At 42.5% G+C, this 12,924-nt stretch overlaps 2 pseudogenes across 1 annotated transcript in view; both read left to right on the plus strand.

Annotated features, from left to right (window-relative positions):
* Nucleotides 1–2,400: 2,400 nt before the first annotated feature.
* On the plus strand, nt 2,401–10,667 carry LOC106568041 (sodium-dependent proline transporter-like; annotated as a pseudogene).
* A 312-nt stretch (nt 10,668–10,979) lies between these two features.
* Nucleotides 10,980–12,924, plus strand: part of LOC106568040 (retinoblastoma-associated protein-like) — a 34,473-nt pseudogene continuing 32,528 nt past the window's right edge. The window contains exons 1-3 of the transcript XR_014380168.1: nt 10,980–11,266; nt 12,242–12,342; nt 12,558–12,661. The product of XR_014380168.1 is annotated as a retinoblastoma-associated protein-like (transcript). The remainder of the gene's footprint in view (nt 11,267–12,241; nt 12,343–12,557; nt 12,662–12,924) is intronic.

Consider the following 12,924-nt stretch of genomic DNA (forward strand, 5'->3'; position numbering starts at 1 on the left):
AAGATTCGGCTTTTTCAAGAGAGGCTTTATTACTGCCACTTTTAGTGAGCTTGGTACACATCCGGTGGATAGAGAGCCATTTATTATGTTCAACATAGGAGGGCCAAGCACAGGAAGCAGCTCTTTCAGTAGTTTAGTTGGAATAGGGTCCAGTATGCAGCTTGAGGGTTTGGAGGCCATGATTATTTTCATCATTGCGTCAAGAGATATAGTACTAAAACACTTTAGTATCTCCCTTGATCCTAGGTCCTGGCAGAGTTGTGTAGACTCAGGACAATGGAGCTTTGGAGGAATACCCAGATTTAAAGAGGAGTCTGTAATTTGCTTTCTAATGATCATGATCTTTTCCTCAAAGAAGTTCATACATTTATTACTGCTGAAGTGAAAGCCATCCTCCATTTGCGAAGGCTGCTTTTTAGTTAGCTTTGCGACAGTATCAAAAAGAAATTTCGGATTGTTCTTATTTTCCTCAATTAAGTTTTGGCTTGGTCCTGTTTGTGGGTGAGTCCCAGAAAGAGGGCCAATTATCTACAAATTCTATCTTTTGGGAGGGGCAGAAAACAGTTTTCAACCAGCGATTGAGTTGTGAGACTCTGCTGTAGACCTCATCACTCCCCCTAACTTGGAGGCGGCCAGAGACAATTAATCGATGCCGACACATCTTTCTAGCTGATTTACACGCTGAAGCTATGTTGCGCTTGGTGACCTCTGACTGTTTCATCCTAACATCGTTGGTGCCGACGTGGATAACAATATCTCTATACTCTCTACACTCGCCAGTTTTAGCTTTAGCCAGCACCGTCTTTAGATTAGCCTTAACGTCGGTAGCCCTGCCCCCTGGTAAACAGTGTATGATCGCTGGATGATTAACCCATGGAGGTCTGGATTTGGAGTCACACTAAAAATTAAAGAGGAAAACCACACTACAGGCTGATCCAACTTTGATGTAATGTCCTTTAAAACAAAATGAGGCTCAGTAGTGTGTGTGGCCTCCACGTGCCTGTATGACCTCCCTACAACGCCTGGGCATGCTCCTGATGAGGTGGCGGATGGTCTCCTGAGGGATCTCCTCCCAGACCTGGACTAAAGCATCCGCCAACTCCTGGACAGTCTGTGGTGCAACGTGGCGTTGGTGGATGGAGCGAGACATGATGTCCCAGATGTGCTCAATTGGATTCAGGTCTGGGGAACGGGCGGGCCAGTCCATAGCATCGATGCCTTCCTCTTGCAGGAACTGCTGACACACTCCAGCCACATGAGGTCTAGCATTGTCTTGCATTAGGAGGAACCCAGGGCTAACCGCACCAGCATATGGTCTCACAAGGGGTCTGAGGATCTCATCTCGGTACCTAATGGCAGTCAGGCTACCTCTGGCGAGCACATGGAGGGCTGTGCGGCCCCCCAAAGAAATGCCACCCCACACCATGACTGACCCACCGCCAAACCGGTCATGCTGGAGGATGTTGCAGGCAGCAGAACATTCTCCACGGCGTCTCCAGACTCTGTCACGTCTGTCACGTGCTCAGTGTGAACCTGCTTTCATCTGTGAAGAGCACAGGGCGCCAGTAGCGAATTTGCCAATCTTGGTGTTCTCTGGCAAATGCCAAACGTCCTGCACGGTGTTGGGCTGTAAGCACAACCCCCACCTGTGGACGTCGGGCCCTCATACCACCCTCATGGAGTCTGTTTCTGAACGTTTGAGCAGACACATGCACATTTGTGGCCTGCTGGAGGTCATTTTGCAGGGCTCTGGCAGTGCTTCTCCTGCTCCTCCTTGCACAAAGGCGGAGGTAGCGGTCCTGCTGCTGGGTTGTTGCCCTCCTACGGCCTCCTCCACGTCTCCTGATGTACTGGCCTGTCTCCTGGTAGTGCCTCCATGCTCTGGACACTACGCTGACAGACACAGCAAACCTTCTTGCCACAGCTCGCATTGATGTGCCATCCTGGATGAGCTGCACTACCTGAGCCACTTGTGTGTGTTGTAGACTCCGTCTCATGCTACCACTAGAGTGAAAGCACCGCCAGCATTCAAAAGTGACCAAAACATCAGCCAGGAAGCATAGGAACTGAGAAGTGGTCTGTGGTCCCCACTGCAGAACCACTCCTTTATTGGGGGTGTCTTGCTAATTGCCTGTAATTTCCACCTGTTGTCTATTCCATTTGCACAACAGCATGTGAAATGTATTGTCAATCAGTGTTGCTTCCTAAGTGGACAGTTTGATTTCACAGAAGTGTGATTGACTTGGAGTTACATTGTGTTGTTTAAGTGTTCCCTTTATTTTTTTGAGCAGTGTATTTTAGCATCTGAGCTCCTAGAGTGTGCAGCTCTCCTTTTATTTTTTTAAACATTTGATATCAACTACCTGTAGGGTACTCTTTATTCCCCTTGTATGACTTACAATGTGTCATGATGTTGATGATGAAGGGAGGCAGATGGTAGTGGCCTAAATCAAATGATTTGCTGTTCCAAAAACTGAACTGCCATTTTAACCTGACCTACTTCCACTTCTTGTCCTTAGTTAATCTCTTTGCTGTCTTTTCAGGTCCACTGAAAACACACACACTCACTCACATTTCCTGATGTGTGAACCACACCCATATCTGTTAATCTGGACTACATAGCAATTCCTACCATTGTCACTGACTGTATTTACCCTAAACAATGTGCAGTCCCAGTGTCTCATACAAGTTAAAATTGAGAGGCAGTACTTCACTTGTGACATGGAATTATACTCTTCGAAATCAAGGCATGACACCGTTATAGGATCTGTCTGACAGTTTTAAATGTGTTATATCTGTTCTAGAGTCCAGCACAGCTGAATGGGTTTAATTTAGCTCATGATGTCACCAATCCCTCATCCCAGCCACAGTTTGAGTCCCACCCCCTGCACCCGCAACAGACCCAAATATTCTCAGTAGAGAGCAGTGGGGTGGGAAGTATGAGTTTCTGCTCTCCTGTATCGGCTACTGTGTGGGACTGGGGAACGTGTGGAGGTTTCCCCACCTCTGCTACCGCAAACACACCTTAGTTAGTCTACTGTGAGTCTCCTTCAGCTCTCCATGTGAAGCTAGCACATAGTTGAATGATGAATCCTCTTGTGTTGGCTGGCAGCATTCCAGATGTTGTAAGTGATTATAAAGCCATAGTGCTGTTTGTAGGAACTGTCCTTACAGGCCGTGTATACGTGCATCAGCTCAGTGTATAAACAATGAAACGAATGAGGGTTGTCTCCACTTGAATTATCCAGTTTCCCCAGCCTAAAACCCCAAACGGCAAGCAATGCAGATGTAAAAGCATGGTTGCTAGGAAAAACTCCCTAGAAAGGCGGAACCTAGGAAGAAACCTAGAGAGGAACCAGGCTCTGAGGGGTGGCCAGTACCCTTCTGGCTGTGCCGGGTGAAGATTATAACAGAACATGGCCATTAAGGCCAGATTGTTGTCCAAGATGTTCAAACATTCATAGATGACCAACAGGGTCAAATAATAATCACAGAGGGTGCAACTGGTCAGTACATCAGGAGTAAATGTCACTTGGCTTTTCATAGCCGGGCATTCAGAGGTCGTAATAGCAGGTGCGGTAGAGAGAGAGAAGGTTGAAAACAGCTATGTACTTAAGAGCTGTTACTCTAACTTTGTAGGTGGTTTACGTGACTTAGTGCTGATCGTTTTGATCATCAGAGGTGCTACACCGGAGGGGTCACTTCAGGGTGTTGCCTTCTACCTGACCCCTGACTGGGGTCGGCTGACCAGTGCACAGGTACGTCCCGTAGTGGAGGCAGGCTGGTATAATATCTAGTCAAGTATAGGTTGTGTGTTTTTGTGTGTGTGTGCCTACCTTTAATGATGTGTATCAAGGCCCTTGCTGCTGGCCAACAAAGTAAACAGCATGTCTTAACTGTCACCGTTACCATGTAGGTGTGGAACGATGCTCCTCCCAGATCTTCTACTCACTGGGGATTGGTGTTGGTGGGCTACTCTCCATGGCCTCCTACAATAGGTTTAATAACAATGTCATTAGGTCAGTAGTACTCTTCTATGCACTCTGAGGCTATAGGCATGCTGGGAAATGGAGTCTACTCTAACATTGTTCTGCTTTCAGGTACTGTCTGGTCATCACCATAGGGAACTGCAGCACCAGCTTCTTTGTGGGGTTTGCCATATTCTCAATCCTGGGTCACATGGCTTGGAGGAAGGGAGTGCCTGTTAGAGAGGTGGAAGACACTGGTAGCGCTCAATGAGAAAATCACTCTTGTATTAACAATACATTTATTTTACGTTTATGACATGGTAATCACAATACATCCAGTTATTATCATGGCAATAAAGTTATTTTATGGGAAATATAAGCTCATTATTGTTCTTCCGCCAGGTCCCGGTTTGGCGTTTGTGGCATACTCAGAACCTCTTGCTCGACTGCCAGGCTCTGTGTTTTGGTCGATCCTCTTCTTTTTCATGCTGGGGGTCGACACTCTGGTAAACCACAGTTTTGTTCTGTATTGAACCACAGCGCTTTAAACCAACCAAACGCAGACATCTAACACCCCACTCCCTGTCTCTCTGACCCTCACCCCTGTAGTTTGGTGACATGGAGGGTATCACCATGGCCATGCTGGATGAGTTCCCACAGCTCAGAGCTAACATGAAGCAGAAGTCTCCGTTCCTGGGACTGCTGTGTTTCGGCTTCTGTCTAATGGGAATGCTGTTGATCACGTGTGTGTGTGTCTTGACTTGTTTATTAGTGAGGAAGGCGTGTGTATGTTAGTGCTGGTGTCCTTCTCTCCATAGGGAGGGATTTACTGGTTCAACCTCATCGACTCCTTCACCACTAGCTTCGGCCTCATCATTACCCTCTTCATTGGCATCTCCTTCTTCTATGGTACACAGCAACATGCACCTCTAACTCCATACCCTGCATGCTACATTTCACATACTAAGCACACATACTAACCCCTATTCAGACATGCCACACACTTACTGTATGTCATTAGTGTCTTCAGATACTTTGACTAATAAGTGTGTGTGTGTCTGCATTCCTTAATATTCACATGAGTGAACCAGTTTTGCCAGGACATCATTGCAATGATCTGTCTCTGTCCTCCCTGGTGCCGCAAAGTGCTGCTCTACTTCAAAGCATGCTGGGTATTCTGCACCCCATTTCTCCTACTGGCGAGTCAGGCAAATTTATTTGACCCTTGACCTTTACATTATGTCTCTGGGAAAGCATCCCTCTCTGTCTGAAATCCACCCTTTGTTGCACCCTCACAGTGGTGAATAATTGAAAGAAACTGACATCTATCCCCTTTCACCCTGGCTGTGTTCTCTATGGGTTTCTTTTCAATCACCCCTCAGTATGTCTGATATGTGTATTTTATGAGCAAAGTCTTATTGCTGATGTTTTCATTTCTGTTGCCTTTGTTTCACCCCACCTCTCTGTTTCTGTGTCCCTGTGCTTCCAGTTCATCCTGACCTATATCTTCATTGAGATGTACAACACCCAGCTGCACTATGGTGCCTATGTGTATCCCGCAGGGGCAAGGAGCTGGGTGTGTGCATGGGCGCCACCTGTTGTCTGCAGATCCACATATGGGCCATCATGGCCATCAGCAAAGAGTCTGGGACACTGAAAGACATCAGTATCGTCCACCCCATTTTCCTCCTGTCTGTCATCACCCAGGCCATGTTACACGGCTATAGTAATTGCCCTAAGGCAGGAGTGGGGAACCTTTTTGCCATCAAGGGCCATTTGGATATTTATAAATTAATTTGGGGGCCGTATTATTAACATGTGCTATTTTCTGCTTTATTCATGTTTTAATGTGACTTTAATCACTGACATTGGTTTTATAGTTTAAATATTACTTTTATGATGTTTCTTGTGTGCTTGAGTATTTAGAAAAGTGCTAGTCCTATTTAAATAAATATTAGTATTGTAAATAATGTTGTTGTTATTAGGATTACTTATTCAAACTCACCTCTACTGCGATGGCTGAAACTGCTTATCTTTGACGAGGCGTTTGATGTCAGCTGGCAGTAAAAATGACGCTACTCGCAGCTGGTTTTCCAGGTTGGTGTCAGTCAGTCTTGAGCGGAATCGAGTCTTTGCAAGGGTCAGTTTAGGTCGTCCCGAACACAGATGCGAATTTAAGTGCATGTCTCCTCAGAACAAGAACATGCTCAGTGCTAACATACATTTTGTAGAACTCAAGGAGAGGGAGGTTGTTGTACCTGGGCCTGAGCTTGTCATTGCTTTGCAGCTCAATGACTTTGTGTTGTAGGCCATCTGGCACATCCGCTGGTTTGATATTAAACGGAGTTGCAAATATGCTCAACTCCAGTTTACTTTTCACATCCTTAAAACCTGTTGGGGCTCGGGGGCAGTATTGAGAAATTTTGAAAAAAATATGTGCCCATTTTTAACTGCCTCCTACACCAACTCAGAAGCTAGGATATGCATATTATTAACACATTCGGATAGAAAACACTCTGAATTTTCTAAAACAGTTTGAAAGGTGTCTGTAAGTATAACAAAACTCATATTGCAGGCAAAAACCTGTGAAAAATAGATTTAAAAAAAAAAGTGAATTTTGTGACTGTACTATTTAGTGTCATTGTTTTATAGATACCATAGTGAGAAAGGATTCATTTCGCAACACCTACGGCTTCCACTAGATGTCAACGATCTTTATAAAGTTGTTTGAAGCGTCTATGATAAACAGAGAGCAAATTAGAATGCAAGGAAGTTGACATGTCATCACTTTATTTTTTTGCGCCTGCACACAAATCTGAGAAGCGTGAGTTTGTCATTATTGTTGATCTAGACATAGGATAGGTTGTGTGAAAATATTACTGATGTTTAACGTTAAAAATGGACCAAAAGATTAATGCTAAACAACGTTTGACATGTTTGAACGAACGTAAATAGATTATTTACTAGGTTTTTTTAGCTTTTCGGCGTGATTTTACAACCCCCCACCACGTTTTGTGGGAGCATAATGAACGCTAACTACTTGGTGTTATTTGGACATAAATTATGAACTTTGTCAAAAGAAACCACATTTGTTCCGGACCTGGGATTCCTGGCAGTGCCTTCTGATGGAGATAATCAAAGGTAAGGGGATATTTACAATGTTATTATCGATATTAGATGATGCTAACTGTATAGCATAGCTTATTGTTCTTAGCATAGCACCCCGTTTATTGCAAAATGTGATTTCCCAGTAAAGTTATTTTGAGATCTGGCCATTCGGTAGCAATTACGAGATGATAATATATTATTCTTTGAATGACAATATTATAATTTACCAATGTTTTCGAATAGTAATTTTGTTATGTTCACCGGAAGCATTTCAGAGAAGAAAAAAATCTGAATTTCACGCTACTGTAAAATGCTGTTTTTGGATATAAATATGAACTTGATGGAACAAAAAATGCATCTATTGTATAACATAATGTCCTAGGAGTGTCATCTGATGGAGATTGACAAAGGTTAGTGCATAATTCTAGCTGGTTTCTGCTTTTGGTGACGCCTGACCTTGAATTGAAAATGGATGTTTGTACTTTTGTGGCTATGTACTGTCCTAACATAATCTAACTTTATGCTTTTGCCGTAAAGCCTCTTTGAAAATCGAACAATGTGGTTAGATTAAGGAGATGTTTATCTTTTAAATTGTGTAAAATAGTTGATTGTTTGAGAAATTGAAATTATTAGATTTTTGATGTTTTGAATTTCCAGCCTTGTTAGCAATCCCGACTCGGGGTTCATTGCTAACCTGTAGCCCCAACAGGTTTTAAACCGCTCACAAAATTCCTTTGTGAGCTTTCCACACTCAGCAGCATATTCTGACGTAATCTCAGGCTCTTGTCCTTGCAGAGTAGGAAAATGCACTGTGTTACCCCTTTCTAGTTGGACTTGCCACAGCTTTAATTTAGCTCCGAATGATATCACGTTTGACAGCAGATCGCTGAGAAGCTGGTTCGGCCTTTGGAGCTTGATGTTCAAGTCAGACAGATACTTGGTTATGTCCACTATGAAGGCCAAATCACACATCCGCTTGTCATCACTCAGTTCCGCAACAGGTTTCCCCCTTAATGAATTGTTTTATGGCATCCTTCAGTCATAAAACCGCGCAAGCATGTTTCCACGGCTCAACCATCGCACCGGACAGTGGTAAACCAGATCACCATACTCCGATTCAAGATCACTCAATAGCTCCTTAAACTAGTGGTTGTTCAGCCCTTTGCTTTTGATAAAATTGATGGTCGACACTACAGTTGCCATTACATTGTTCGGCTTCAGGGACTGTGCACAGACTTTCTTGATGTATGATGTAGTTGCATACAATTAAATCACTTGGATCAAGACGGAGACAACTCATTTATTTATTCACTAATGCGGTTAACCCCTTTTTCGAGCCAACCATGGCTGGTGCTCCATCTGTATTAAGGACACTTAATTTTTCAAACCGTAGCTCAAATTTGCTCATAGCCAAGACAAGTCCTCACCTCTGGTGGTGCGATGCATGGCTTCCAAAGACAGCAATTCCTCCCTTGTGTCCAACTCCGCTGTAATCCCACGCACAAAAATGGCAAATTGGGCATTATTTGTTATGTCAGTCGTTTCATCACATGCCAAAGAGAGAAACTCAATTTCTTGCGAAGTCCTTCAATGTTTTGTGCCATGTCAGTTATCCGCTCCGTGACGATTCTTCCAGACAAACTGATACTTTGGAACAATTTAACTTTGTCTGGTGCTAGCAACTCTGCAGTGGCAAGGAGACACTCTTTTACAAATTCTCCTTCCGAATGAGGCTTCAGCTTCTTTGCGATAAGCTCGCTCACCACAACTTGCTTGCATAACATTTTCCCCATCCAAACAAGGTTTTGTAAAGGCGGCTTGTTGGGCACCCAAACCCCGCTGAAGAGCAATGACTTTATCCACAAAAGGTTGTCCTTGCAACTCACTCAGTTTAGCATGTTTCGAGCTGTAATGACGCTACTTCATTACTTGCAAGTGCATCCCCACAAACTAGGCATACAGGTTTGCCTTTCTATATTCATTTGTCTTGGAAAATGTTACACTCTGCATTTACTTTTCTTTACTGTAGCCATTTTTCTGATGTACAGGTGCTCAATGATGATGAGCTGTCTGGTAGCGCCAAGGCTTTGGGTGAGGTGGATGGATTTGGAAAAATGATTTTTATGTGGAAAAATGATGTCTAGAGCTTTTTTTTATATAAAAAAAACGTATTTATGAATTGGCTCGGGGGCCTGATTAAACGGTGTTGTAGGCCGTATACGGCCCGGAGGCCGAACGTCCCCCACCCTTGCCCTAAGGGGACAAATAAAGCTGTATTGAAATGGCTTGAATACTGGAGCCACACTAAGAACACATGAAACTCTTGATAGTTTAAAGGCTGCCAGTGTGCAAATAATGTAGGACAGGAGTCACAAATTACATTCAGCCGTGGGCCAATATTTCCTCGAGCGGATGGTCGGGAGGCCAGAACATAGTTAAATAATTTGTACACTGCAAATTGACTGCAGTAGGTGGTTACTTTGAAGAATCTCAAATATAAAATATATTTTGATATAACACTTTTTGGTTACTACATGATTCCATATGTGTTATTTACATTTACATTTACATTATTTCATAGTTTTGATATCTTCACTATTATTCTACAATGTAGAAAATAGTAAAAATAAAGAAACTCTTGAATGAGTAGGTGTGTCCAAACTTTTGACTGGTACTGTATATGTGTTTTTGCTCAGAAAAATCACCCGTCGATCACCTATTGTGAAACCCTGGGTTTACATCAGTAAGGAAAATAGAAAATATACAAAGTCAAATCCCATTCATTATAAAAATCTATTTATTAATCTCTTTCTCTCTCCATTCAGCATTTTAAGAAATCTATTTGACCTCTAAATTCCTGGAGGGTGAACAACTTGAACAACAATGGAGGGGGAGAGGAATGAGTAGAGGGTGAAGGCACCGTTCATGGTAAACCTGACAGAGACACGTTCAACCTTGAAGAGGTGGATTTCACAGCTATGACCTGGGAAAATGGTAGAGGCATGACCCTTCCTCACTGGTGGAGGTGGAGAGTGTATCATCGCCTGCAGAGCTGTGTGTATGAAGAGACCGAGAATGGATTTCACTGTCCAGGCATCTTGCCCTGCCAGCCAGAAGGATACTTTTTTTGTAATTTACTGTAATGAGACTTCTAATATTATTTTAATAAGAAAGACTGCTTAGAAGAAGTATCGGGTTGTCCTTTAGGACACTGTGAATTTGTGTTTTTATTTATCCTTTTAAATGTTTTTTACTCTGTTTATTTGGAGTTTGTGTATGTAGCCTAAAGGCCATTTGTGGTGCAGGGCAGAGCTGTTTGTGTCCGTTGACAAAGACTGGCTATAGGACGCATGTCGCTGTGTGACTGTGTGGTCTTCATCTCATCTCTGATATGTAGCTCACCAGAGGACTAGCAGTGCTATGGTACTCTTTTATGACAAAATAATAAAATGTATATAATTGTAATATTACTGCACATTGTTTCTTTTTTTAACCTTTATTTAACTAGGCAAGTCAGTTAAGAACAAATTCTCATTTACAATGAAGGCTACGGGAGCTGGGATTTAAAAAAAAATACAAATAAATATTGGACAAAACACACATCACGACAACACATTACATAAAGAGAGCCCTAAAACAACAACATAGCATGGATGTAACACAGCTGTCTGGGTTTAGGTCTTGATTTGCAAAAAAAGTCGATTTGCTTTTCTGATGTAATAATTTACGGCTAATCTGTAAAGAATATGTTATTCCTGTTGTCTTTCTTGTTAGAGCAGCCAAATCCTGCACAAATAACAGTTTTAGGTACTGTTATAATGCAGTTGTTGAAAGAATTGATGCGGTGGTCTTCAAACATGGCCGCCAGGGGATGTTGTACTTCAGGAGGGGGGAGGGGGGAGGGGGGAGAGGGGTGACGTCTGGTGGATGTGCGTCTGAGACCTTTTTCCGCGGTTTCTTTCTGCCGCGAGTCAGCGGACAAGTGAAAATCGGGGTTGTACGATATCGGAGTGAGATATAAAATAGAAAACCGATACAGTTACTGATTTGTATTTAGTTTAAATAATCTGATAACACACCAAGATGCCACCCAGAAAACGCAACTCTGGAGCAGCACAAAACAAGGAAATTAAACCCAGCATAAAAAATGCCTCCCCGGACAAGGATAAACCTGATTTTTCGATAGAATGGTAAACTTCCCATCTATCCGTCGTATTTAACAAGATACCGAGTCAAATGAATTGATTGTGTAAAACACTAGCTACCCTGTTATGTTACTGGCTAAAATATGACGTTATTTTCTATACGTAAAATTATAATTAATTGTTTGCGAGCTAGCTACCAACAACATTCCATACGAAAACAGGTCGAGTCGAACAGCTGGGAAAACATGTTACTGTAGTAGTTACAGCATTTGAGAATATGTGGCATGCCCCTTGTTTTGTTAACTACTGAACGCTAAGGATCTTGGGTACTGTTGTCTTGCCAAATAAATGAGCGAATATGATGGGGCTTTCATAGGCCCCCCATTAAAATGACTCCAGTCGATTTGATCTCGGTTCATAGATATTATTTCCCACTTCAGTAATCTTGTTCAACATTAGTAAGTAAGCATGGACACAACATTTGGGTCTGGATTACATTTCCTACCATTAAGTGTTAGAATTATGGCCTTAAAACTAGCTATAATCCTTAGTTGAAACAATAACAAAGCAGTTACCCTGCCTCTGTTTTTGGTAAAAAGCTGAGGGGTTGGCCTGGAGAAATGCAGAGCCTACATGTAACCACTCTCAAATTCAGAAACAGCTATGGATGCAAGGACTGGCTATCAATGATATCAAAAGTATAGCTTTTTAAGGCATTTTACGTTTACATTGTTTAAACATTGGAGGAAAACAAGCTTATATTTTGTGTTCTGGTGGGGTATGACAGTTGAACTAAAATCAATGGGTATTTATTGTTAAGGTTTGTCCAAAAGGCATGTAGCAACTAAGGTTTACAGACAATGACTAAAAACACCCTAATGCCACATCAACAACAAACTACCTGTACTTGTTGCTCCCCTCACAAATCATGACTGTCAAAACAGTGATTTTGTTACTATTCCGAGTGCACCATGTATGGTTTATCTAAATGTGTCTAACTTTCTTTTTTTGAACCATCAGGCACAAATTGAAGGATGCCGACTTTGTGACTGACAGATGCAGTGTGTGATCGTGCCTGGACAATATGGAAGGCAGTTCAGTCCTCAGTGGACAAAGTTCCTGTACGTATCCACTCATTGTCCTCAAGTTACTAGTAGAAAATATATATATTTTTTTAATCTACTAATACCATTTCTGTCTGCTCTGATGGATAGAATATAACAAGTGAATAAAAAACTGAACAAGAACTATTTGTCTCTGATATAAATATTATTCAAGGTTATTCACAGAGAGATTGACGATACATTCAATTTTCTTCTCTCTCTTATCAAAACAGGACACTCAAAAAAGGCTTTGGGTTGCTTGTTTGTTGGTGGCTGTGACCAACTTGGAAGTTGCAAGTTTTACCTTCACTCAAGTCCAGAAGGCAGTGGATCTGAAGTAAGTAGTAGATCCAGGAGTACCAGTGGGGCCTTTGTCAGCGCCAGTGCCCAGATCTGATCAGTTCTCTTTGTTCCAGGTGGAACGAAATCCTGCAGGGCTGCTGGATAATGTTCCTTTTGGCAAAAGGTGGGTCAGTGGTTGTTGATCACTAATGTTGCAAATGTTTTTTGTTTTTTTTTGCAAGGCGAAGAACAACAAAGACATATACTTTCCCTCTTCATGTCTAGTCAGAGTTCTGGCGAGATGAGCAGCAGGTTTCT

This window comes from Salmo salar, chromosome 13 (genome assembly GCF_965601325.2).
Source record: "Salmo salar chromosome 13, fSalSal1, whole genome shotgun sequence".
NCBI classification, from domain to species: domain Eukaryota; kingdom Metazoa; phylum Chordata; class Actinopteri; order Salmoniformes; family Salmonidae; genus Salmo; species Salmo salar.